General features: G+C 41.1%; 1 protein-coding gene across 2 annotated transcripts in view; it reads left to right on the forward strand.

Annotated features, from left to right (window-relative positions):
* The first annotated feature begins 362 nt into the window (after positions 1–362).
* CLCN3 (chloride voltage-gated channel 3) overlaps positions 363–27,409 on the forward strand; it is a 127,957-nt gene continuing 100,910 nt past the window's right edge. The window contains exon 1 of one of the 2 annotated variants that reach the window (XM_048847682.2): positions 363–515. The gene's annotated coding sequence lies outside the window, so the exon portion shown is untranslated. The remainder of the gene's footprint in view (positions 516–27,409) is intronic. The other variant, XM_048847685.2, reaches the window with a different exon arrangement.

A 27,409-nucleotide genomic window follows, 5' to 3' on the forward strand; every position in this document is an offset into this window, starting at 1 on the left:
TGTCACAGCGAGCGAGCGAGGGAGGGAGGGAGGGAGGTCGGTCCCCGCCGCACTACAGGCGGGGGAGTGGCCCCAGCGTGCGGGGCGGGGCGGGGCAGCTCAGCGACTGTGCTGAGCCCCACCCAGCCCAGGAGCCGGGGCTTAGTCACCCGGCGCTGCTGCCTGCCCCGGGGCCAAGCTTTGCGGGGCGCCCCCTTAGAGTGAGGGGCGCAGGCTTCCGCGCGGGAGCTGCCAGGAGCGGGGCCGGGCCCTGCGGGGAGAGACAGCGTGGGATACCCCAGCCGCGGACAGTACCGGAAGTGGGCCACGGCGTGGCGGAAGTGGCGTGGCTGCTGTGCGCATGGGCGGGAGGAAGCCCCGCCCACGCGCGGAATGGGGTGGGGCCGGCTGAGCGAGCGCCTGCGAGAGGAAGTGGGACCCCGCCCCGCGCAAGCGTCTGGGCCCTGCCCATGACTCGGAGCAGGAGGGTGCGCGAGCGCCTCCCTCGGGAGCAGCAGGCGGCGCTACGCGGCCAGGTACGGCGGAGGGACACCGGACGGGGCAGGCTCGCCCGGGCGCTACGTGACGGTAGCTGCCGCCCGGGCCCTGGGACTGCGAGGATGGGGAGCGTCTGGTCTGGAGTCAGCGCTGGGGGGGCGCGGTAGTTCTTGTGTTGGGGGGGAGGGGTGTCAGTATCCCCCGAGCCTGGGGGCTGTGGCGCCTGTGGGCGCTGCCGGTGTCCGCAGTGGTGCTGTGCCTGTTTCCACGCTCTCCTGGCCTGCCAGGGGCTATGGGCTTCTCTGCGCCTGTCTCCTGGGGCGCTGTGCGGCGGGGAGCGGGTCATGTGCAGGTGTTACTCCCCGCCGAGCCCCTCGTGCGTGCCTGGGGCAAGTTGGCTGCGGTCTCTGTGCAGTGGGTTGAAGCTGGGGGTCCATGTTGCTCTGTAGTCCTGCCATGGTAATTGACACAGTGACGGTTTCTGTCTGAGAGATTTCAGAGTAGCAGCCGTGTTAGTCTGTATTTGCAAAAAGAAAAGGCGTACTAGTGGCACCTGAGAGAGTGTTTATAAGGGAGATGGCATACACAGCATTGGTGGCTGCCTAAGAACATATGAGTAAGGTAGCTAAATTCCTGATTTTTTTTTTTTTTTTTTTTTGCTTCTAAAGCTTTAACCTCAAGAAATGACAGTGCTGTTTGCTGGCATCTCTACAGGCATAGGACAAGGTCTTTCTCCTTAGAAACTCCCCATCTTGAATATTATTGTATAATCAGCTGCAATATTTATTCCTTTGATGCACATGCTCCCTGTTTTTAGCAATGAATAACTCCATCTGCTTTTGTTTCCTCACCTGACATCACCTTGGCTGGTAAAATGGCTGTAACACAAGGAAGATGGATTATGAGACACTCATGTTAGAGCATGCCAGTTTGCCCCTTAAATAGCTAGAGAAGATATTGGAAGAAATTAGTAACATGAATTGATGTAGAATTGTAGGACTGGAAGGACTTTGAGAGGTCGTCTAGTCCAGTCCCCTGCACTCAAGAAAGGACCAAGCCTTATCTAGAACATCCCTGACAGATGTTTGTCTAATCTACTCTTAAAAATCTCCAGTGATGGAGATTCCACAACCTCCCTGGGCAAGTTATTCCAATACTTAAACACCGTGACACAGTTTTTTCTAATGTCCAACCTAAACCGCCCTTGCTGCAATTTAAGACTGTTGCTTCTTGTCCTCTCCTCAGAGGTTAAGAACAGTTTTTCTCATTCCTCCTTTTATGTACTCAAAAACTGTTATGTCCCCTCTGTCTTCTCCAGACTAAACAAACCTAATTTTTTCATTATTTCCTCAGAGGTCATGTTTTCTAGACCTTTTATCATTTTTGTTGCCCTCCTCTGGACTTTGTCCAATTTGTCCATATCTTTCCTGAAATGTGGTGCCCAGAACTGGACCCAATATTCCAGCTGAAGCCTGATCAGCATGGAGTAGAACAGAATAATTACTTACAGCACTCCTGCTAATATGTCCCAGAACGTTCTTTTTTTGCAACAGTGTTGTACTGTTCACTCATGTTTAGCTTGTGCTCCATTATGACCCCCAGATCCCTTTCCTGCAGTACTCCTTCCTAGGCAGTCATTTCCCATTTTGTCTGTGTGCAACTGCTTGTTCCTTCCTAAGTGGAGTACTTTGCATTTGTCCTTATTGAATTTCATCCTATTTATTTCAGACCATTTCTCCAGTTTGTCCAGATCATTTTGAATTTTAATCCTGTCCTTCAAAGCACTTGCAGCCCCTACAGCTTGATATTGTCTGCAGACTTTATATGTGTACTCTATGTTGTTGTCTAAATCACTGATGAAGATATTGAACAGAACTGGACCCAGAACTGATCCTGTGGAACCCACTTGATATGCCCTTCCAGCTTGACTGTAAACAACTGATAACTATTCTCTGGGAACCATTTTCCAACCAGTTATGCACTCACTTTATAGTAGCTCCATCTAGGTTTTATATCCCTAGTTTGTTTATGAAAGTCATGTGAGACTGTACCAAAAGCCTTACTAAAGTCAAGATATACTACATCTACTGCTTTCCCCGCCATTCACAAGGCTTGTTACCTGTCAAAGAAAGCTGTTAAGTTGGTTTCACACCGTTTGTTCTTGACAAATCCATGCTGACTGTTACTTATCACCTTATTATCTTTTAGATGTTTGCAAATTGATTGCTTAATAGTTTGCCCCTATTATCTATCTGGGTACTGAATTTAAGCTGACTGGTCTGTAATTCCCTGGGTTGTCCTTATTTCCCTTTTGGCACTATATTTGCCCTTTTCCAGTCCCCTGGAATCTCTCCCCTGACTTTTTGAAGAGAATTGCTAATGGCTCAGATATCTCCTCAGTCAGCTCCTTAAGTATTCTAGGATGAATTTCATCAGGCCCTGGTGACTTGAAAAACATCTAACTTGTCTAAAGCTATGTCTACACTACAGAGTTTTGTTGATGCAAGTTATGCTGATGTATGCACCAGCCTCTGCCTCAGGATTGGTTGCTTCCGGCTGCTGACTGAACAAGTGTTCAGGCTGGTGAATGTTCTACTTAGAGACAGCATGCCAACATACTCTCCCCCAACACACACACTCCCTATCACACACTTTTCCCCATACTTCTGTGGGCTTCTTGTGTTAGTGTTCAGCAATGTCAGTTTGGTCATATTTGAGTCTGAAAAGTTACACATTTTAAATCACTTTTGAAAATAGCACTCAAATATGACCAAACTGACATTGAACACTAACACAAGAAGCCCACAGAAGTGTGGAGGAAAGCATGTGACAGGGAGTGTGTGTGTGTGTGTGTGTGTGTTGGGGGGAGAGTGAGTATGTTGGCATGCTGTCTCTTTAAGTATAGCATTCACCAGTCTGAACACTTGTTCGGGCAGCAGCCGGAAGCAACCAATCCTGAGGCAGAGGCTGGTGCATAAACAGCTGGTGTCCCCCTGTCCTCTCACCCCAACTCAGCGGAGACTGCTACATGGAAGAGAGGAGAGGGACACTCCGACATCAGCCCCCACCTCCCTCCCTGGCTCTGCACAGCCCATCAGGAGTCTTCCTTCCACCCCTCCCCAACAGCAGCCTACCCTGCCTGCCACTGTGATCCTAGTGCTGGGGAAAGCAGGATTCTGTGATAGTGTTTTGATTCCATTTGAGTTCTCCCACAGACCAAGGAGATCCACTTCCTCCCCTGTAGTCCAGGGAGGAGTGTGTTTGCTGCCAGGAGCCGGCATGCTCAGCTGGACAGTAGCTCTCCATGCTGAGCAATTTCAAAACTTCCTGGTGCTTTGAATTGGAACGGGCACGTGCCTGTGTAGCTGGATGTGGGGTAGCAGAGTTCAAAACGGTGAGCTGAGCAGTCACGGTGAGCATTGTGACCTCTTAGAGGCCAATTACGGTGACATAATGAATGCAGTGTCTACACTGACTTTTTGTCGATTTAACTTTGCTGCAAAAAGCTCTACGCCTTGTCAAGGTGGTTATATTTTGTCAGCAAAGCAGGAGAGTTTTGTTGGTGGGTAGAAAGAGTTTTACAAGGTGAGTAGAAAGCTGGCTAGATTGTCGGGCTCAACGGGTAGTTATCAATGGCTCCATGTCTAGTTGGCAGCCGGTATCAAGTGGAGTGCCCCAAGGGTCGGTCCTGGGGCCGGTTTTGTTCAATATCTTCATAAATGATCTGGAGGATGGTGTGGATTGCACTCTCAGCAAATTTGCGGATGATACTAAACTGGGAGGAGTGGTAGATACGCTGGAGGGGAGAGATAGGATACAGAAGGACCTAGACAAATTGGAGGATTGGGCCAAAAGAAATCTGATGAGGTTCAATAAGGATAAGTGCAGAGTCCTGCACTTAGGACGGAAGAACCCAATGCACAGCTACAGACTAGGGACCGAATGGCTAGGCAGCAGTTCTGCGGAAAAGGACCTAGGGGTGACAGTGGACGAGAAGCTGGATATGAGTCAGCAGTGTGCCCTTGTTGCCAAGAAGGCCAATGGCATTTTGGGATGTATAAGTAGGGGCATAGCGAGCAGATCGAGGGACGTGAGTTTTCCCCTCTATTCGACATTGGTGAGGCCTCATCTGGAGTACTGTGTCCAGTTTTGGGCCCCACACTTCAAGAAGGATGTGGATAAATTGGAGAGAGTCCAGCGAAGGGCAACAAAAATGATTAGGGGTCTGGAACACATGAGTTATGAGGAGAGGCTGAGGGAGCTGGGATTGTTTAGCCTGCAGAAGAGAAGAATGAGGGGGGATTTGATAGCTGCTTTCAACTACCTGAAAGGGGGTTCCAAAGAGGATGGCTCTAGACTGTTCTCAATGGTATCAGATGACAGAACGAGGAGTAATGGTCTCAAGCTGCAGTGGGGGAGGTTTAGATTGGATATTAGGAAAAACTTTTTCACTAAGAGGGTGGTGAAACACTGGAATGCGTTACCTAGGGAGGTGGTAGAATCTCCTTCCTTAGAGGTTTTTAAGGTCAGGCTTGACAAAGCCCTGGCTGGGATGATTTAACTGGGAATTGGTCCTGCTTCAAGCAGGGGGTTGGACTAGATGACCTTCTGGGGTCCCTTCCAACCCTTATATTCTATGATTCTATGGTGGGAAGAGCATTGTAATGTGTGCACCTCTGCTGCCTTTTGCCAACAAAACTGTGTAGTGTAGACAAGGCCTATGTAATTTTTAACTTGTTCTTTCCGTATTTTAGCCTTTTATCCTACCTCATTTTCACTGGCATTCACTGTTAGACATCCAATTGCTACTAACCTTTTTGGTGAAAAGTGAAACAAAAGTCATTTAGCACTTCTGCATTTCCACATTTTCTGTTATTTTTCCCACCTCATTGAGTAACAGGCCTACCTTGTCCTTTCTCTTCCTTCTAATGTATGTATAGAATGTTTTCTTGTTACACTTTGTCTCTAGCTAGTTTAATCTCGTTTTGCGGCTTGGGCTTTCTAATTTTGTACCTGCATATTTGTGTTTGTTTTCTTCCTTTGTGATTTGACTTAGTTTCACTTTTTGTAGAACTCCTTTTTGAGTTTCAGATCATTGAAGATCTCCTGGTTAAGATGGGGTGATCTCGTTATACTTATCTTTTTGTACTCAGCGGGATTGTTTGCTTTTGTGCCCTTAATCATGTCTTTCTGAAAAACTGCCAACTCTCTTGAACTGTTTTTCCCCTTAGACTTGTTTCCCAGGAGATCTTACCTACCAACTCCCCGAGTTTGCTAAAGTCTGCCTTCTTGAAATCCATTATCTTTATTGTGCTGTTATCGCTTAGACAACTGTGTTACCGGTGCCAGGGAGAGTCTCTGGCACATTTAAAACCAAACACCTTGCTTCAGGTAGAATAAACAAATTAACTACAAAAAATAGATTTTTAAGTAATTATAAATCAAAGCACAAGAAGTCAGATTTGAGCAAATGAAATAAAAGCAAAACACATTCTAAGCTGATCTTAACACTTTCAGTACCCTTAAGAACTTAGATACTTCTCACCAGAGGCTGGCTGGTTGCCCTTCAGCCAGGCTCTCCCCTTTGATCAGTGCTTCAGTCACTTGGTGGTGGTTTCTGTAGAGGGAGGTGGAAGAGAGAGCATGGCTAATGTCTCTCCCTTTTATCATGTTTTCTTTCCTCTTGGCTGGGTTTGTCCTATACGTGCCCTGATGAGGTATGAACTGCCCCTCCGCTCCTGGAGAGTTTTGCCTGGGCTTGTTTTAAGCCACGAGGACACATTTTCAGCCTCATACCTATATACATGAAATTATAACCTATAACATTATTATAACAATGCTCAGTGCATCATGAGCTTTCTGAAGACACCCGACATGACAAACTTTGCATTGGATACCACACAATCAAGGTACAGAGCATCACAGTTTTCAATTGCATTGTGGTGCCCAACCTTACTACACAGGAGGGCCAATAACCCTAAACACAACCTTGTGAGGGCCAAACAGATAGGCTGTTTCTATGTACAGTATTGTTTATTTAAAAACAAAGTAAAGTAATCAGTGCATAAAACATATCAATTATAGAAAATGGGGAAAACATATGACACATAACTAATTAACATGATGACAAAATGCTAGTATATGATGTTAACGAAGGCCACAGACCTCATGGTTGACCATATATGGCCTGCGGACCATAGGTTGGGCTCCTGTGCATTAGAGCTAATACTTCTCTCTCCTTTAGCAGATGTAACCTATGGCAACATGAAGGATTCAGTATAGACACTGATTTTAATGGAATGGTCAATTCATTTTAAGACTTGAAATTCAGAAATGGTATTGATATTGTATCTGTTTTCTAGGAATGTCACTGGTGTTATACCATAAAGATTAAAAACTGCATTTTCATGTAATAGTGGGAATTGTATATCTAGAGTTTCAAATATAAAATTCCCAAATCTCCCTCTCCCCCAATTTTTTTTAAACAAACTACAGCTATTAGTTAATTGAAAACATTTCTATATTACATAGAAATCTAAAAAATACTGGAGTTAAGGTTTGCAAACTACCTTAACTCTGATGCTTCATGTTTTAGATTGTAAGATCTTGGGACAAGAAGGTGCCCCTTTCTACGTCTGTACAGCATCTAGCACAATGGAGCCCAATCTGGTTTACCACTAGGCGTGACCACAAGATTAATATATTTCTACCTAATGGGGATTAGGCACACATCATGTGTATTGCAACAGCTTGAAACTTCATTTCATTTTCACTTGTAGTCAGTTACATGAACTTCTTATCTTGCCAGACCTTCCTGAATATTCCTATTCTCTGTCGCTGTTAACTGATCGGGATTAATGATATATTGTTATACCCAGCCCATAACCTTGGAGTCATCTTTAGCTATGTCTTCACTGCCAAAAACCAGGCATATGTATAGTGAAATAACCGATTCAAGTCAGCTATCACTGTAAAAGCCTACTGGAGGGATTTGAGTGCTCTGGTCTCCATTTGACCCCTTCAGTTTTTCCCATATCAAGTTCAAATTTATTGTCTGTGCTATTTAAGCCATTTAGAACTTTTGGTTCTCTGAACTCTTCCCTTGACCTGTTGTATTGCCCTCTGTTAGGGGGCTTATTCCTTCACCTGCTTACTTCCCTGGTCCTTCTCGCATGAACAGAGAGCAACAATACCTGAAGTCCAAAGGTGCAAACAATTCAATGGTTATTGGGGTGAACTTCCAGCAAGCATTATGCCAGTTTCCTTCCTTAGTGTCCCCCTTCCCAGGTCTGACACCACAGAACCTTACCTGTGTCCTTGTTCCCATTACACCCCCCCCCCCCCCTTAGGGAAACATGATTCCAATTTCCCCCCCTGCTTCTTGATTGACTGCAGACTATGTAGTGAAACTTGAGTTCTGCTTAGCTGTACCTTAACCAATCATTTTACTGAAATTTAACTAACCAATCCTAACATATTGTAACATGATTTAACCAATTATATCCCACCACCTTAGTTTACGCCCAGCAAAATTAATTATACGGCAGACAGAAACAATCACAGAACCAGAAAATTATACAGACAAACAATAGGGAAATGGGGACTGCAATGATAGAACAACACAGAAATGAGGATTTCACATCCCAGCTATTGATAAGTGAGTTTTTGCCAGACAGGATGCTATCAAACTAAGTTTCCCTTTACATTTTCTAGGCACTTCCCTTTCTCTGGAGGTGATAGGCACTATCAGGACAGAATTATATTCCTAACAGCCCAATAGCACCTTTTCCATGTGACTAGTTTGGAATGTGAGGATGTGATTGTTTGCTTCCCAGCTTATGGCTGCCTTTGCTGCTTAGCCAAAGGCATTAGCCTAAGAACAGGGCCTCAGACTGTCACAGTAAGAGAAGGCCCTGACACCAGCAGACAGTGATTTTTATTCTTTTATATCTCTGTAACTAGCTAAGTGATAAGAATACACCTAAATTCTTAGCGTATAGGCCTTTACAGACAGGCCTGAATATCTATATCCTAACACCCTCAATCCCATCTATTCTTTCATTGGTTGCCTACATTTTTGACTTTCATCTACAATCATTTTGCACTTTAGCCTGTGCTGCTTTCTTTGCATAGAACGTTCTGCTTGAAACGTTGCCCTCAGTGCCTACAAGAGATTGGCCAATGGATAATCTATGGCATTGTTACCCGGGGTTCTTTCAACCCAAAGCTTTTGGTAACTTTTACTCTGTGCGAGGTGGTGTCAGGAAATAAATCAGGGGAGATATGGCTGTCGGACCGATAGATGGTTGGCACAAGCAGGACAGCAACAGAGTGCTTTCATTTAAAGCTAAACTTTACTTATTCTCAAGCACTTACACACATCCACAACAGATTAGTAAAAACACCCCAACCCTCGATAATTACCAAAGCTGAGTGTGGCTCTCGAGTGGCACAGCAGCAGCCCGTCTGCTGATGGGGAACACAAGATGCATCCAGAGGGAGAGCCCCTTCTGAGAAATCCAGCTACCTCAAACTCCCCCCACTTATTTATACATTAGTAATACAGTGATATATCCCTTAAAGAAAACTTGCAAAGCAAGCAGTTTTTAAAGGTCAAGCAAGAGGTTTCCTTATGATCATCAATTAACAGGTTCCTTTTTTTTCTCCAGTGTCCATGCCTTGCGACCCTGACAGACACATTCCTCAGGGTACATTATAGACAAGCTTCCTGTTTTTCTAAAATACATATCGGCAATTTCAACATTCTTAGCAGGAAGGCCTGCCTTGGGGTCAAGCTGCCTTGTCTGTGGCACCCAAAACCCCCTCCCCTCCTGCCTTGGTTATGCTAAGGCTGCTGCATGACCAATCTACAGCCTGCTGACTTGACTAATTTTAGCAATAAGCAATAGTGGTGTCAGGCACTTTACTGGTTTGCCAAAGTCTCCCTGTACAGCATAATCAGTTGTAACTGATGTATATTCCCGTAACTAAAATCCAGTTTATATATAAACATTTATATAATGTACATATTCTGATTGTAATTTTCTACCATGCTTCATGTATTGTCTTAGACTCTGATCCTTCAAATATTTACTACTTTCTTTAAGCCTGTGGTTAGTCCCACTGGTGTGTTTGCAGGATTGGGGCCTTAGACTGTAAACTCACTAGAGCTGGGACTGGCTTCATGTGCATGTGTATTGACAGTGCCGGGATGTTGTAGGCACTATCGTACTACAAATAATAAGGAATGCAAGTAATATGTTTAGATGATTTTGCAGATGTAATTGTACCAGCCAACTTCCATATAGTGAGTGGGTGCACGTGAAGCCTGTTCCTGTAGGCTAGGATCTTCTAAGCCTATGGCAATAGAGGCAATGTCAATTTAATCTTTATATAAAGTGGATGAATTAATTTGGATTCTCTCTGTTGTAGTGGAATAATACAGGGGAGAGAGTAGTGTGTCTGGACTGCATATGGATAGGAGGTGAGGCTGTAATGTTTGTGTGAACTAGAGGAGAGCCTTCAGTTGATAAAAGGTGGTTCTTAATGATTAAGGGAAGGTTTGGGAATAAAGAGATTTGTGGTGAATAGGCAGAGGAGGATGTGTGTTACAGGGTTGGGGTTAAATTTGTTTGTGGAACAAGCTTCCTATCTTTCAAACTTTCCATTTTCAAAACATTGTTATAGAGTCGTAAATTGACAACTCTTTTTAAGATATAAATATTTATTTAGACTGCTTTGGAACTTTCTCAAATATTTTAAAATATTGATGTGGGTACTTAATGTAAAGGAGTTTTTTCTTTCATGAGTTCTTTGAACTTGGCTCTGGTAATAGAGAATGTAAACTGACTGGTTGATCGAAAGGGTCGTAGGTAGTTGGCTGGGGTATATATTCTGGCATTAATAAGATTACGTTGTCAAGGTAATAGGAGGCGATGTTTGCACTTGGGCACTGACAGGTTGAGACCTGTTTAGGACTAAAAGAGGAAAGTGTGTTGGAGGATTGCAATTGTAATGTGGTTGGAGTCCCTAAGTGCAATCAGAATCCCATTCTGCTATGCATGATACACACATGGTAAATATAGCCCTCTATTTTCTGTCTAGTATGTCATCTGACAGACACCTGGAAATGAATGGAAAGAAAGGAGGTGGAATTGTGAGTTGTACCATTCTGTTTTTCTCTAGATCTTAGATTGTTTGAAGATTACCACCCTTATCTGTCCTTCCAGTTATCTTTTTTCCCCTTGAATTTTCTTGTTGCTTGGCCTGCCTTTACTTCTCATTCAGCTTCCCCAAACCTTTGCAGCTTGTGGGCTCTTCCTTAGAGGAAATTGAGGCTTAGCTGATTGTAGGCTCTTCTGCCACCAGCTGCCATACATCCTTTCATACATGACTGAGAGAATTAAGATTGTCATAGGGCTTATGGCATTCATAGATTTCTTTATTTTCCTTTTTTAGACCTAGGACTTTATTTTTTTATTTAAATCCTGACAAATTAATTGTCATAGTCATGGGGGGATGCTGCATTGCAGATGTGTATTCTTCTGCCTAAGAAGCTTAGCTGATTTTACTTCTAACTAGAAAGTAATACTGACCCAGGGATTGACTGTTTTTCCTAGTGGAGCTGCTGAATTCAAGAGCAGAGGTAGAGAATAAAGACACATCACCAGTCCTTGCTAGTGGGAGGGATGTACATACCAAAATGTCCATGGCCAGTGCAGAAACTGGAGTGTTGCTGGATAGCAACTGTTCAAGGAAGTCAAGAGGAGAGAACACAGCTTTGGGAGTAGGGTGGGATAGCAGAGGATCCTCCACCCCCTTACCTCCAAGGTTTTAATTAAACTTTCTAAATCTACTTAACCTTAAAACATTAGGTGGTGCAATGCTGTGTGTTGCAAAGCCTAAATCCCTTTGTCAGTCTAGCCCTTAGTGCTTGTGAAAGAGCCAAGACTGAAATCCATTCATCTGTAGATACAAAACGGTATGTATCTATAGAAAAATGCTTCCTCATACACAGCCATGCCAGTATGTCTCAATCCTGTATTGAAGAGTGCAAGAGGGTGGTATCCATGCCCATTCACTTATATTGAGTGTTGAGCATGGTAGGTTATACTACCTCTGTATTTGGCACTGGTGCAACTGCTTCTGGAACACTGTCCAAGTCTCGTGTCAATCCAAGAGGGAGCTTGAAAACTTGGGGAGAGTCAGAGCCACAAGAATGACTGAAGGATTGCAAAACATCCTATAATGAGACACACAAGGAGCTCAATCTATTTAGTTAATCAAGACCAAGCTATTTTTTAGAATATGGTATTCTGGGAAATGTTCTAACTCCTGTCTCTGAAGATAGTTTCAGATTAAACTAAATTTTTGCCACATTTTCTCTAGACAGAAGAGAATTTATATGAAACTTCAGATAGGAAGCAGAATATTTTTTTTAGCAAGTTAGGGGTCAAAAGGAAAGATCAAATGCAGAATTAAAATGAAAAACTGTTTACTTAGTGTTGTAGGTATGAAATAATTCTTTGGGTTCATAGTGGTTCTGGGTACTGTATAATGTATTTAACTACTTTTTAAAAATGTGTCCACACTTGCCCATACTTTCACCTTTCAATAGCCTGATTAAAGTAGCAAGATTAAAAAAAAAAAATTAATTCCACAGTTGTCTGAGACATTAGTCTACTTGTCCTGTTGGCCTTGGTCCACAATTGTTCTCTAAGTGTTGTTGCTCGTGAAGAAAAGTGGTGTTTGTGTCCTAGCAGATTAATGCTGGCAGAGGATCACAGCAGTAAGAATTAAATGTTTTTTAAATGGTTTGTTTTTCCCTTAGGTCAGAGCTGGGAGCAATTGAGCAAGAGCCAGTGAGGATTGATAAAGAGATTTGGATTGGGTCTGAGAGAATCAGATCAAAGTGATGACCCAAGAGGGTGGTGGAAAGTAGTTAAGGATTATATTGAGTTCTCCGGATCTTGTTTGCAAAAGGGTCCCAAACGCTAATTCCGCATTTAAACTAGTGTCAAATCCAGTGGATTGTATACTTCCTTCTGTCGTTTTTATTAAGATAGGGCATTGTCTTTTTTTATTAAGCTTCCAGTCTAATACCCTATTAATGAAAAACTTCTTAATTGTTGTTAAATGGAATTAAGAATTGGCTCTGGAGTGTACCAAAGAGCAAAACCTTTAGGGAAGATAATTAAAGTATACTTACAGTATAAAAATATATAAATCCCCTTGTGTCTCAATGTGAGATTTTAAAACTATATTTTAGCAATCTAGCTTTTAATTGTTTATGTAGTTTATTTATATGGACAATGAAACTAGACTGATCAGTTTCATTTTCTGATTTTCATGCACTCACAAAATGGTAATAGCATGTTAGTTCATGGCCCTCCTAGGGAACCCTTAATTTTAAGCAAACTTAGTTTAAAAAAAAATCACTGGAACTATTTTACTTTTGGGATTTGTTAAATTGGAACCTAAATGTTGGGCTTAATCCATGTGGACAGTGACTGCTCAATTATGTGATTCAGCTGAAATTATGTAAACTTTTGTATGGAATCTGTCTATTTTGAAGTTAAACTTCCTTGCCACACTCTATGGTTGTACACATGCATTGCAAGCCAACCTTTTGTAGTAGATTTAATGTTCTTGATTGCAAACCTTTTGTTTGTTACACATTCGTTTGACTTCAATTATGTTACTTTCCTGAATATATAGTAATTATGTAAATCACTGAAAAGATACTTGTACTGTATTTTAAAATTATGTAACATCTTAACTTCATGAACTAAGCTATGAAACCCATGTATAAGGGCAATATTCTGACAAATCCTTTGAGATTTTCTTCTATAAATGTGTCACAAATTTATGTACAAGCAAAATGTAGATTGAGAATTTTTTGTGTTGAACATTAATACTTGGTTTCAGTTTTTTATGAAAGATGACATTTTTAATTTGGTCTGACATTCTAGATTGGACAAGATGCATAGTAGTGCTTACAAGGAAAGATTAGTGGCATAAATAATGTCTTTGACTTGATCACAAACTACTGAAGTGGGTACTTTCGTGTAGAAGATTTGAGAAGAAGGTGGGAATATGCTAGTGGGAAAAGCATTGTTGCCTTTAATTCTAGTGATAGTGTTGCCCAGCAATGTGGATTTTTCATACCCTGGAGTGATATAGCTGGTTTGATCTTATTTTAGTGTAGACCACTCCTTAGTAAATCAAACTTAATTTACAGTAAATAAATCTTGAACTGTAAGTGACTTGTAAAATATAACTGCTCGTTAGTTGTGTAATACATTCTGTTGTGACTAGTTAAGCTTTGTCACAAGACTGAAATAAATCAGCTGGTGGAAAAAGTTCCCTTTCCAAGAGTAATGTGGACATTTCTTTGTAGTTCCCCTTTGGTTTGATCCTGTAGTAAAGTTGTAATGCTGAATTTGTTGAAGTGCATTTCCGTGGTCTAATGTAGTAGTGTTAATGCCATTTATGACAGGAGTAATCTTTTTTTAAATAAAAGAAAACTAGCAAGTATGGCAAAAATGAATAAAAATGTGAAATATAAATGGTTTCATGCTTCAATGTTAGTTATGCATTACTGTCTACCTGATATGTCTTGATATAATTTCTAAAATAGTTTTTTAAAAATGTAAGAATGATCTGTTGTAGTTTGAGATTTATATTTTAAAATGGGGGTAGTGTAAATGTAAGCAGGGGAATGGTTCTGCTTTGTGGGGAACTTTCGCTAGCCCACTTCACCAGGATAGTGCAGAAGCCAGGAAAGGATCTGAGTCCTTGCTCCCACTTCCTTTTCCCAGAGGACTCCCCTTCCACTCTCCTGTCTGGCAGGGTCCTTGTAACCCCGACAAGGCTGGGTCCAGGATTCATGGAGGGCTCAACCCCCCCAACCCTTCTGTGGTCACCTAGGACAGGGGCTAGGGTGTCCCCATATAGGGTACTCTCTCCGCACTGGGCACTTCCCTGACCATTACATACAATTTAAAACAAATACAAGTTGTTTAATCAACAATTTTTTTTTAAATTAAGGAAAACATCCCGCTCTGTGGTGGGGAACATTACAAACAGTGTCTCTGGAATATCAGGATAGTTCAGTCTGTTCCTTGTAGGTCTCTGGCCCTGGCTGTACTACAGGGATGCTGTGGGTTGGACACTTGCAGTGGTGGTGGCCACATACCTCTGTGCTTTGGGTGGTGGGACCATTCTTCCCAGTGTCAGCCCCCATCAGGTTAAGATTCCCCTCCCAGTCTGGCCTGCAAGGACCCTTGTCTGGGGCTGTCTTTCTGTGCTGGACCCTTTGCCCAGGGTCCCCCCTTGGCTGGCCCCAGTTGCTCAGCACACCTGGCTCTGTGGCTGCATCTCTGCTCCCAACTCTGACCTGCTTCCTAGGCTGCTTTTCTGGCACCTCTGGCTGGCCCAGCTCTGCTTTGGCCCCTACTTTCTCCTTAGCTCTGCCTCAGGCAATTCCAGCTCACACGGAGGACAGGACCCATACTGACTCCCTGATTAGCCTGCCTGCCCTGTCAATCAGGCTGACCTAGAGCGTTGGCCTCTCCCCATTGCCCCTGGGGACTGTCAGAGGGTCAATGGGAAATCAGGACCCTGAGACTCTTTGTACTGGGAGCTAGCCAACCAAAACATCCTCACTGAATGTTAGTAAGGGGGCAACATTCCCACTTGCTAAAATTCTGCCAGAGCCACAATATTCACACCAATACATCTTGGCCCCATCGTAATAACATATATCCACATGTCATATCAAAAATTCATTAATTATCAAAAGAACGTTTAACATTCCACATCCACTTCATACTATACATGACCATATTCATTAAAACACTACATAGAGATGATTATTGGTTCTAAGTCTAACAGGAAGTACATCCTTATGAGTCCTCTGGGACCTTCTTAAGATGGGTTGTTTGTTACCCACAGTTTCTATTTCCCTGTCCTCAGGTAATACTGGGTCAGTTTGAGGGATCTGGCTATTCTTGTTAGGGTTTGCCCCACTCTGTTCCCCTCTGTATTCGGTTTATGGGACTAGAACCATCCCCCAATTGGTTTCAGTCTCCTCAGGGCATACTGATCTACATCTTCTATGGTCCATGACTGGACTATGAGTGCAATGTTTCAACTGGTCCCTATGTACTACACTCTCAGGACCTCCTTGTTCAGGCCGGATGGTGTAAACTGGTAGCTCGGGATTGTAGTGAGCAACTATAATGTGGGGATTTGACTCCCACTTGTCCTGTATTTTATTATGCCCTCGGTGTCTATGGTTACAAACCAGTACATGGTCACCAGGCCTGATGAGAGCCCCACTGGACTTGTGATCATAAGTCCTTTTCCTAGTTTTCAGTTGTAGTGAGAGCAACTTCACAGGCTATCTTCAGCCTGTCATGGTGACCTTTGACCCAGTCATCCAAATTGGTCACCTCATCCTCCTCAGGGCCCTCTGTCCAGAATATTCAATGGCACCCTGGGATCCCTCCTAAACATGAGATAAAAAGGAACGTAACCTGTCGACGAACAGACATGGCTGTTGTAGGCCAACACCAGCTCGGGGAGATGTTCCTGGCAGGCTCGCTTCTTTTCAGGTGGGAGTGTTCTTAGAGGTCATGCATTGTCCGGTTAAATCTCTTGTACTGAGCGTTTCCTTGCAGGTGATAGGAGAGCGTTAGGCGTTTGGCTATGCCATACAGTTTACACAATTCAGATATCACCTCTGATTCAAAATCCTCCCCTGATCTGAGTGTAACAGTGCTGGACAACCATAGCACACAAACCGGTGTTTTATGAGGGTTACAGCCGTTGTCCTTGCTGTCTGGTTTTTAGTTGGAACTGCAACAGTGAATCATGAACACGTCTGTGAGAACGAGTATGTTCTCATACCCCTCTGAAGATCTCTCTAGCCATGTGTAATCCATCTCTAGGACCTCCATTGGGTCAGTCACATTAGTATAGGCAAAGCGGCCCAGTTGGGAGGAAACGCATCCTTGGCTAGGGCGCACAGTTTGCACTGACGGATCCATGATTGCACGTCACTACCCACTGTGGGCCAGTAATAGTTTCTCTTCATCACCTCGAGTGCTCCTGTCTCCAAAATGCCCCCCATGATCATGCCTGGCTTCATAAACTTGATGGCATAGTGACACAGGCACCACTAACTGCCACACTTCTTCACCATCTCGGGGTGGATCGATTACACCGTGGAGTGCTGTTCTGGGTAACGTAAGTCATTCCCACTGTCTGGCTAGCTTCTTAGACTGGGGGTATCTGGCCCCAATCTCCAGTCTGGCCTTGTTCGGCTCATGACTGCCACTAAGACTGGTCCAATGTCACCTTCTCATTGCAGAGTTTGAATCTCCTCCTATGAGTACCCTGAGATTATTGCACTCTCCCCTTTTACCAGATTTTGTACTGCATCCTTTACCGTCACTTCATCCTCGGGCTTTGGATTCTCTAGCCCCAAACACGTCTGCACAACATCTGCAGGAATGACTCAGAAGTCTTTCTCCAGATCCTCGCCTTCTTCTGATGCCTCCTCCAGAGGCAATCTAGACAGGGTGTCAGTATTGATGTTCTACATTCCAGGTTTATACTGTACTTCAAGAGTGAACTCAGTGAGTTAGGCCACCCAGCAGTGTTGGCTAACTTTGGTGCAATTTGTTGCCAGGTATTGGAGTGGATTGTGGTCTGAGATTACTGTGAATTTAGAGTACACTAAATTTTTCAGTGATAGCCCACTTCAAGTTTAAAAGCACTGTAGTTTTTGTCATTTCTTTCTGACCTTCTCAGCTTGTATGTGTGACCACATGCTTGGCTCCCTCTTGCTTCGGGCTGAGCACTGCACCTTGCCCATGCAGTAGAGACCATTTTAAGCCTCATTTAAATTATCCAACAAAGTATAGCACCTTTAAATAAATTACCTCAGTCTGATTGGCTGACTTTGGCTTCTTGTTCACAGCAGAGCCATATTTGAAAAAATTGCTTAATTTAAAATTTCTGGAAAGCTGTTTAACGTGTGTGGACTTCCAAATTTCAGGTGGATGTGTAATAAAATGACAAACCTATGCTTATTTGAAAACTTACTTTTCTGTGGAAGAAATACTTGAAGAAATGAATACTACTTTAATCCATTTTTATGGTTGACACCTTAGTCACAAGTCAGGAAATTCATTTTGTATATGCAGCATCTGTAAAATGTTATTTCTTTGACAATAACAGGTTGAATGGGTAATGTCTAAAACTTAATTGTCCTTTAGTTGTTAATCTAAAAACCCCCGATATGCTACAGTAGCTGTCAAAATTGCATAATTTAAAGTCACTTCTCTATCTTAGTTTTGGACAGTTTCTGCCACCTTAATAGTATGGAAAAGTACTAATCATATGGTGATTGTGGTGTTCAAATGTCTTGACATACCACCAGTTAAAATTTGTATTTCAAATACCCATTCTCCTTAAAAGATCCTATCATACCCAGGTTCTTTTCCTGTAAGTTCCTCTCAAAATCTTTATTCTCTCAGTGGATTTTTCTGTTGGTCTCGACCTTAACTTTATTCATTCAATAAAAGAGATCTTCTCTTAGCACTCTTTATTTTTACTATAACACTTCTGAGGTTCTCTTTTATCAGCTGTCACTTTTGTAAATGTCAAATGACTTCCTTTTGTTTCCCACTAACTTTACAGAACCAGTGAGTGAAAATGAATTAACAAATCTAGGTTCTTTCCAGAAGTCTCCATTTCTGATTTTTTTTTCGGTCTTAAATTTATTTCTTCTGCTGCTTGCTTTGCAGAAGGCCTCTTACCATTTTGGATATAAACTTTAAGAATGAGTAAATGTACTGAATTTTTACCATCAGAAAATCAAATTGAAATGAATAGAATATTTAATAATTTTTCCCCGCAGACTTTTCAGTTGAGTTGTCTTCCATAATGGGGAGTAATTTGATGTACACTTTTCTTTGTCCTCAGTCATAGCAAATTCTGGATATTATGTGAAACAATAACTTTGCAAAATTGTTATGGAAACTTGCCAATACATGGACAGTTCCCCCCCCCCCCCCATGATTGATGACAATTAAAAACAATCTCAGTATTTTTTCTCTTACCAAAAAAAATGAACGTGTGTTAAATTTTTCAATTGTTGTGTTAATACCAAGAGACCAAGAACTTGACAAACTAATTTTTTGTGCATATGTTTAAAGAATGCCTTCAGGGAAGTAGTCTCTCAAAAGCTTTTTAATTGATCATTTCTAACAACATTCCATTGAATTCCATTCCATGATCTCTCTGGGCTGCTCTCATTCTGTCCCTTTAAAATATCCATTTTACCTCTTGGATAGCAACCCCTGAAGCTCCTTAAAAGATGGTCATCCCCAGGCCTTCTGCCACATTCTCCCTTTCCATTTTTAGAGGTCCCCTACGTATCCACAAGATGTCTGAAGACAATACTTGCCATCTACCTGATTCAGCCTTATGGTGGGGAAAGCAAAATGCCTCTTGAACAGGAAGTTGCCTCAGTCACAAGTCACTCATGTTTACAGTTTCTGAATTCATACCTCTTTAACACTAAGGGTGAAAGGTCTGGGTTTAGTTTCCAATTTTTTTTTTGAAAGCTGGCTGAATCACCTATTGTTGCTTTCAAAATCACTAAACATTTATCATTACAAATGTGTCTCTAGCAGTTAACTTCCGTTTACATGAATTTAGCTGTTACTTTTTACGTCAGGATTTGTGGGTGGGGTGCTTGTTCTTTAATATAATTTTTTAAAAAGGCATGTTACATTGTATAATTATCCAGTGGGAATTCAATTACTTAAAAAAAGGTAACATTTCACTATCAAAATATATATAGTTTCTAAATAGCCACTGTTAATTTCATTGCTGCATAGGCATCCAGCTGCCAAGAGGGAGTACAAATTAACCAATTAACCTTATTCTCAGATTTTTCACCATCATTAATGGTACTTGTGAAACTAAGAAAGTAAAAAGGATAAGTGCTGTTGGTTTATATGCCATTTCTTAAACAGAAATTGATCAATTAAAACATCTCAACAACCTTGTCTGTTTCTTAAAGCTGACACTGAATAAAGATGTCCAGCTCGCTGATGCAGAGGGTTTTTTGAGTTTCTAGATGGGTCTTACACAATATATTAAACTTACAAGGGTTTTTTCCCCACTTGGTAGTACACCCTTTAAGATTCATTTCAAACCATAGGGATTATGCCTTGTGTGTATCTCTAATCTGACTTAGCCAGAGGAACTGTTGCTTTGTGGATTTTACCCATATCCTACTGTTAAAGAGCATAAAACCTAAACACATTTGATTAGTGAGATTTCATGCATATTTATTTAGGATTCAAAGGAACTTAATTTTTTAAGTTAGAGTTTTGTGGGGTTGTGAGGGAATCTTCTCTCCCCTCCCCCTTTACTGGATTTAAATAGCCAAGTAGGTGGAAACTTTCTTGTTTACAAATTTCCAAGATGAGAATGTGTGTGCTGGAGTTTTAACCACATTTATTTTGACCCTGCAAAGCTACTGACTCCCATATCAGATAGGTAAGAGAAGGTAGAATTTCCAAAGGAGCCTATCGATTGGTGTAAACATATTTTTGTGTTGGTATTATCACTCATGTGAATGCAGTTATAATGGTATAGGTGTCTTATACCAGTATGGCTAATTCCTCTTCCTGTACAGCAGGGGTTCCCAAATTTGTTTTGCGGCCTGTTCAGGGTAGGCGCTGCAGCTCCCATTGGCTAGGAACAGCGAACCACGGCCACTGGGAGCTGCGAGCGGCCGTACCTGTGGATGCTCAGGTAAACAAAGTGTCTCAGCTCACCAGGGGCTTACCCTGAACAAGCCACGAACCAAGTTTGGGAACCCTGGCTGTACAGGAATTCAGTATATAGGTATAAGCACTCTTACGCTGAGATGATTATCTGTGCTAATTGGGTCGTGCTCCTTAACTAAACTAATATAGTTAAAGTAGTACAATTTGTGTATGTAAACAAGACCAAGTTCTATTGACTTTCAGTGAGATTTACAATCCCAAATGCTGAAGTCAGTTTTGAAAGTGGGCCTTTGGCTCCTAAGTAACTTTAGCACTTCTGAAAATTTTCAAAGTGTAACTTCTCCTTAACTATAATGGCACTACAGTTCTACTAACTTTAGGAGTCATATGATTTGGAGCACAAGTTCAGTTATAAGTAGGCTAGTGGCTTTTTCAGAATTTTAAATGCTGAGTGAGTGCATAAAAAGTACCCTCAGATGAGTATTTAGTGGTAACTGCTTTCAAGAGGACAAAGTTCAATATAGAGGTAAAATTCCAATTCAATATTGGTATGTACCATTCAGTATTTTTCACTATTCTGTGCCCTTTAGCCTTTAACTCAAGTTCAGTACGTTTCATGTCTGAGAGAAATGTAGTCTTAAGAGAATGCAATATGGAATCTATAACTTAGGTCTGTGTACTAGCTTCTGCTTAAAGTTATAACATGTGAAAAATACCAGATTGCATTTCATGTTTTGTGGATATTTAATTGTGTGCATTATACCACAAAGGTAAACTTTTTTCTTTTACTTATTTATTTCTGAACTTCCCTATATAATTTTCCAATCTAGAGTATGTACTTAGATGCTGTCTTATTGCACATCTTTTTTTCTGCAGGAGGCTCTCATTTCTTTTAAGTAGAACTTAATGGATCTGTAATGGTTTTATTTTTTTAATTTACTTTTAAATTAACAGTATTTTGTCTCCTCTTCTATGCTGAAAGTTGCCTGATATTTTCATAATGTTACGTGTTGCTGTGTGTGTTTTAGAACAAGTTAAGTCAAATTATATGGGGAACACAGCTGTATTCCCCCTTTACTAAATGGTGTAAATGGTATGAAAAGTTGTCTTGATGTTTTTTGTCATCAAGTGCAAATGACAGGTGGCAATTTCCTGTTACTAGTGGCAGTCGTTAACAAGGTGGATAAACATTTTTTCAAAAAAAAAGTGATTTAAATTGGACTTCATTTTGTTACTTAAATTCTAACATTTCTTTTAAAAATAAACCTGTTTTGTATTGATTTAGGTTTAATTTGATGTGTCAAGGCTTAAAATTATAATCTCTTAAAACATTTAAACAAATTTACTATTGTGTTTAATTCAATATTGTTACAGCTATTGTCCTTTCCTTACTGGATGTCGTACATAAGTGATGTGTTTTCTTATGATGTTACACTATGTACCACTCATATCTACTTGATCTTTTGAGCAACTTGGCATAGGAGTTTTCAGTGGCTCATATGTCTGGAGAAGGCTTTTTAGGATAACTTTTTTTCCCCTCTTAGTCTGAGCTATAAAAAGTGTCCATGCACAAACTTAGTGCCCTACCAATTATTTAAAACTATAAAACAAAATACAAAATTTCAGTCAACTCACCCCTTGAAGAAACAGAAGCTGTGAATGCAAATAACTCCAACATACAAGGGAGTACTCTAGCCTCCCTTAACTCTTCTCAAATGTCAGGCAAAACACATGGGCTCTGCCATGTATCCTGAAAGTTGTGCTACAAATCATATGACTCCTAACATTATAGTAGCACAGCATTACCACTGTATGCCAGATCATTTACTTGTTTTAATCAGACTGAGTCCTACATTCTTCATGTCTGACTCAGATAAATACAAATGCAATTCTGCCACCCTTTTTACATTTAGTAGAACCTAACTTTGCAATCAGTTCTGCTGAAATCACTGATGCTGCTCAGTGTGAGTAAAGGAAGCAGAGTCAAGCCTTAAAGAGCATTTTCTTGGTATCTGGTAAGAGCTGGGGGAACAGTAAGTGTTCCTGCGTTGCCTGACTGGAGTAATGATGCAGCTGGCTGTGTTGGTAAGGGGAAAGGAGGATGCTTTGTTTACCTCCCATGTATGATGTTGACTACTCCACTTTTTCCCATTGACACTGACTATCTTGGGTGAGGTACTAAACTATTACAGCTCTTTATACGGTTCCCTTCTGTGTTTAATACAGTGGAAAGGATGTCTGTTTAATCCAGACAGCTCCTTGATTGGATAAGTAGAACTGATTGGGAATTCTGTCTAGATGTTTTTTTATGGAAAATTCAGTTTGTTTACTGTTGCAAAGTTATGATGTCAGATCCCAGGGTCATAACTGAAATTGCTTGACCACATCAATTAGTGCATTTGTTATCAAGCAAATATGGTGTTAAGAACATTCATTTTAACTGGTAAGAATCTTAACTTTTAAGGTATGTCTGCACAGTTATGGGAGGTTTGACCTCATTCCAAGCTAACTAGATTAAAGCTAGTATGGGAATCAATAACAGCGAAGGCACCAAAGCATGGATTTCAGGGTGAAGTAAGAATGTGATTATATATGCAGGATCTTTATACAGCCCAGATTGAGGCCTATGCTGCGGTGGCTTCACTGCTATTGATACCTGAACTAAATAGATTAAAGCTAGCTTTAATCTGTGTCTACACATGCTGCAGTTGCACCTTCAATTGCAGTGTAGACATTCCCTTAGAATCCTGGTATTTTCCAGATTTTCAGCAAATATCTATAATTCATCTTTTACTGAAGTGTGTGTACACAATTAAAATGTTAATGTTTATATTGGAGATATTCTAAACATTGTCTGTTTTAGCCTTCTTTCATCTGAAAGTTTCAGAGGGAGGTCCCTTATAGGCTTTGGAGGGAATGTGCACTGCAATGAGGGGAAAGAGGTCTGCATCATAGCTGCCACTCTTAACTTTCAGTAGTTTTTAAGCTGTAATACTAAGTTTGTTGTATTCAGTTGTGCTGACTAGTTACTGCCTTTGCCAAGTTTTGCATTTTTGATGGCTTGGGGAATAAGCTGCCATTTTATTCAGCTGTGCTGAGCTCTATTATTAAAGTTTGTAGATAGGCTGCACAGAGGCAAAAACACAAAATACAGAGCTGAAATTGTCAAAGACCTGAGTGAATATTAATTTGAGCACTGCTGTGCAATTTGTGAACTTCTTGTTTTGTAAAAGATTTATTTTCCAAGAAAGGGCCAGTTTCCCTGTATCAGTTTGGCTTTCTTTCTGCTGTATACCTTTATATGGAGGACACAGGTATTGAGCAATCCTGGGAACCTTTGCTATGGAGTTCATAGGAATGGATGTTGGCATAAGCAGGACTCTCATTCTCTTGAGGCTGGTGTAGTCCACATCACTCTGTAGAGAGACCTATTAGCTAACTCAGATAATCAGTAAATCTTTGCTGCTGCCTGACCTTTCATCTGTAGGTTTTGAATAAGAATGGCAACAATTTAGAAAAGAAAGATGCCTTTAGTCCTGTGCTTTACAGAAGTCAGCAATCAAAGACTTTCTAGTGGAAACTGAATGCATAACCTAGTTATCTCTAGGGAGACAAGGTGGGGTGAGGCAATACCTTTTATTGAATCAACTTCTGTTGTGAAAGAGCCAAGCTTCTGAGCTTACACAGAGCTCTTCTTCAGGTCTAGATATCTAATTATGCCTGATCTTCTCCCTGTAGGTACAAAACAAGTAAGGGCTGCGCTAATCAGTAACTAAACGTCCTTATGTGTGTTATTTGTGGTCTCTTCTCCTGCCCCTCACCTCTCATTAGAATATTCAGGAAAAATTGGTGTAGCCTGAGTCCCTCATTCTTTTATTCTGATTTTGATAGTTTGTGTCAGAGGCTTATATCTTACCCTCCCGAGAATAGTGCTTCCTGGAATATCTACCCTTTAACTTCTGCCTTCTGCCTCCATTTTGGGGATCTACTGTTTCTGTGTGTATAGGTGGCTGAGTGAACTCAGCAAATCCTGTACAACATGTGCCTCAGGAAAAATGGCTGTGTAACTCTCTCAGCATGTGGAGGGAGGTGTCAAATATAAAGGGAAGGGTAAACACCTTTAAATCCCTCCTGGCCAGAGGAAAAACCCTTTCACCTGTAAAGGGTTAAGAAGCTAGGATAACCTCGCTGGCACCTGACCAAAATGACCAATGAGGAGACAAGATACTTTCTTGTCTGGAGGGGGGAGAAACAAAGGTGCTCTGACTGTGTGATGCTTTTGCCAATGACAGAAAAGGAATGGAGTCTTAGAACTTAGTAAGTAATCTAGCTAGATGTGTTAGATTCTGTTTTGTTTAAATGGCTGATAAAAAGCTGTGCTGAATGGAATGTATATTCCTGTTTGTGTCTTTTTGTAACTTAAGGTTTTACCTAGAGGGATTCTCTATGTTTTCGCAAAAAGAAAAGGAGTACTTGTGGCACCTTAGAGACTAACCAATTTATTTGAGCATGAGCTTTCGTGAGCTACAGCTCACTTCATCTGAGTGAGCTGTAGCTCACGAAAGCTCATGCTCAAATAAATTGGTTAGTCTCTAAGGTGCCACAAGTACTCCTTTTCTTTTTGCGAATACAGACTAACACGGCTGTTCCTCTGATCTCTATGTTTTGAATCTGATTACCCTGTAAGGTATTTACCATCCTGATTTTACAGAGGTGATTCTTTTACTTCTATTAAAATTCTTCTTTTAAGAACCTGATTGCTTTTTCACTGTTCTTAAGATCCAAGGGTTTGGGTCTGTGTTCACCTATGCAAATTGGTGAGGATTTTTTTCAAGCCTTCCCCAGGAAAGGGGGTGTAGGGTTTGGGAGGAAAGAAGTTTCCAAGTGGGCTCTTTCCCAATTATGTATTTGTTAGATGCTTGGTGGTGGCAGCAGTAAAGTCCAAGGACAAAAAAGGTAAAATAGTTTTTACCTTGGGGAAGTTTTAACCTAAGCTGGTAAAAATAAGCTTAGGGTTTTTTTCATGGAGGTCCCCACATCTGTACCCTAGAGTTCAGTGTGGGGAAGGAACCTTGACAAGCAGAAACACAGTTAACTCTATAAACTTGTGCATGGTTCTGGAGGGGCATCCAACACTTCATTATTGGATGCCCAGTCCATCCAATAATGTTATAGTGGTATGGCCTGGTCTGGTAGATGTAACACCACTTCTTCCCACTGTTCCTAGGGTCCTTCTGAGGTGGTCTCTTTCCTGATGAGATAGGTTGCTCACCCCAGAATGGTTTTACCAGTCTTTCATATATGGGGGGGGGGCACATAGGTGCCTCCCTTATGCTTCTTAGAATCAAACTTGCTAGCCACATATTCATCAGCCTCCAATGGTCTCCTGGCAGCTTATCCATTAATCTTGTTTTAAGGTTGTGTAAACACAAATTGTAAAACTTTCCCAACCAAACCATTTCATAGAACCTGTCTAAGGTAATTATTCTGACTTTTGGCCCTTTTGAGGAGGTAATCCCCCAGATGAGTCACCACTTTTGTATAAATCATCTCCTTATTCTGTATCTCCTGAAACCTTTTTCTATAAGAAGTGGAGAAAGGCCATGTGTAGCCCTTTTTTAAAAATAATTTCTGCCTTGAGTAACTTGTACACAAGAGTATTTTTAAAAAAACCCTTTGCAGAGAAGCTTTGTCAACTATTGTTTATTTTAAACATCTTGAAACACTGAGGAAATTCCAGAAGAGTAGGAGGGAAAAAGTTAATTTTCCCAATATTTAAAAAGAGTAAATGGAATGACCTGGGTAACTATAGGTCTTAGCTGACATCAGTTCTACATAAAGTAATGGGAAGGCTAATATGTGAATCAGTGGAAAAATTAAAGAATGGAAGCATAATTAATGCCATTCAGCATGGTTTAATGGATCATTAATAGACATCAAACTTGATGTAGCTTTTTGATCAGATCTCAAGGTTGGTTGTTAAATTTAACTGACATAATATACGTATTCCTGTATGGCATTAAAAAAAGTGCTCTACAAAAATCAGTGAAGTCCATATTGAATGGATTAGAAACAGGTTATCTGATACAGCACAAGTAATAATTGTGAATTGTCATCTAATGGGAGTATTTCTAATGGGATCCTATGGCAATCTGTCTTGGCCCAATGCTGTTCAATATCTTTATCAATGATCTGGAAAAAATATAAAATCAGTGTTGGAAAAATTTGCAGATGATACAAATTGTTAGAGAAGTAAATAATGATGGGGGCAAGTTACTTGTACAGGCAATCTAGATCACTTGGTAAGGTGGGCTGATTTGAGCTACATGCATGATCTTGTATTTGGCTCTAATAAAAAAAAACCATGAGGGAACAAAGAATGTAGGTCACAGGGAGTATCCTAGAATGCACTGACATTGGAAAGGATTGAGGAGTCACAGTAGATAGCCAATTGAAAATGAGCTCCAGTGCGATGCAGTAGCTAAGAGGGTTAATATAATGCTTGGCTGTATAAGCAGGGGAATATTAACTAGGGTTAGGGTGGTGGTATTACTTTTCTATATAAGATCATTACGATATCTGGTTCTGGTGTCCATACATCAAAAAGAATATAGAAAAATTTGAATGGGTTCAGAACAAATACAGAAGAATGAGGTCCGGAGAACATGCCATACAGTGAGACTTAAGAAGCTCAATCTGTTCAGTTCATCCAAGAGAATGTTAAGAGATAACTTGATCATGGTGTCTGCGTACCTCTGTGGGGAGGAGATTTCTGAAAGTAGATGGTTCTTTATCTAACAGAGAAATAGGCATAATGAGTAATTGATGGTAGGGTCTTCTGTAACAGGCAAAGGTATGACAAGATCCATGGTTGGAAGTTGAAGTTAGACTTTCAGAGTGGAAATAAGGTAAACTTTTAACGGAAATAAAAGTTTAACTTTTTAATGGTGAGGGTAATTAACCAGTGGAACAATTTAACAAAGGCTGTGATAGGTTCTTTCACCAGGAATTTTTAAATCAAAATTGGATGCTTTTCAAGAGAGATGCTATAGTTGTAACAGGATTTATGTTTGGGAAGTTCTATGCCCTGTACTATATAGGAGATCAGAGTAAATGAT

The sequence above is a fragment of the Caretta caretta genome, chromosome 4, assembly GCF_965140235.1.
Source record: "Caretta caretta isolate rCarCar2 chromosome 4, rCarCar1.hap1, whole genome shotgun sequence".
NCBI classification, from domain to species: domain Eukaryota; kingdom Metazoa; phylum Chordata; order Testudines; family Cheloniidae; genus Caretta; species Caretta caretta.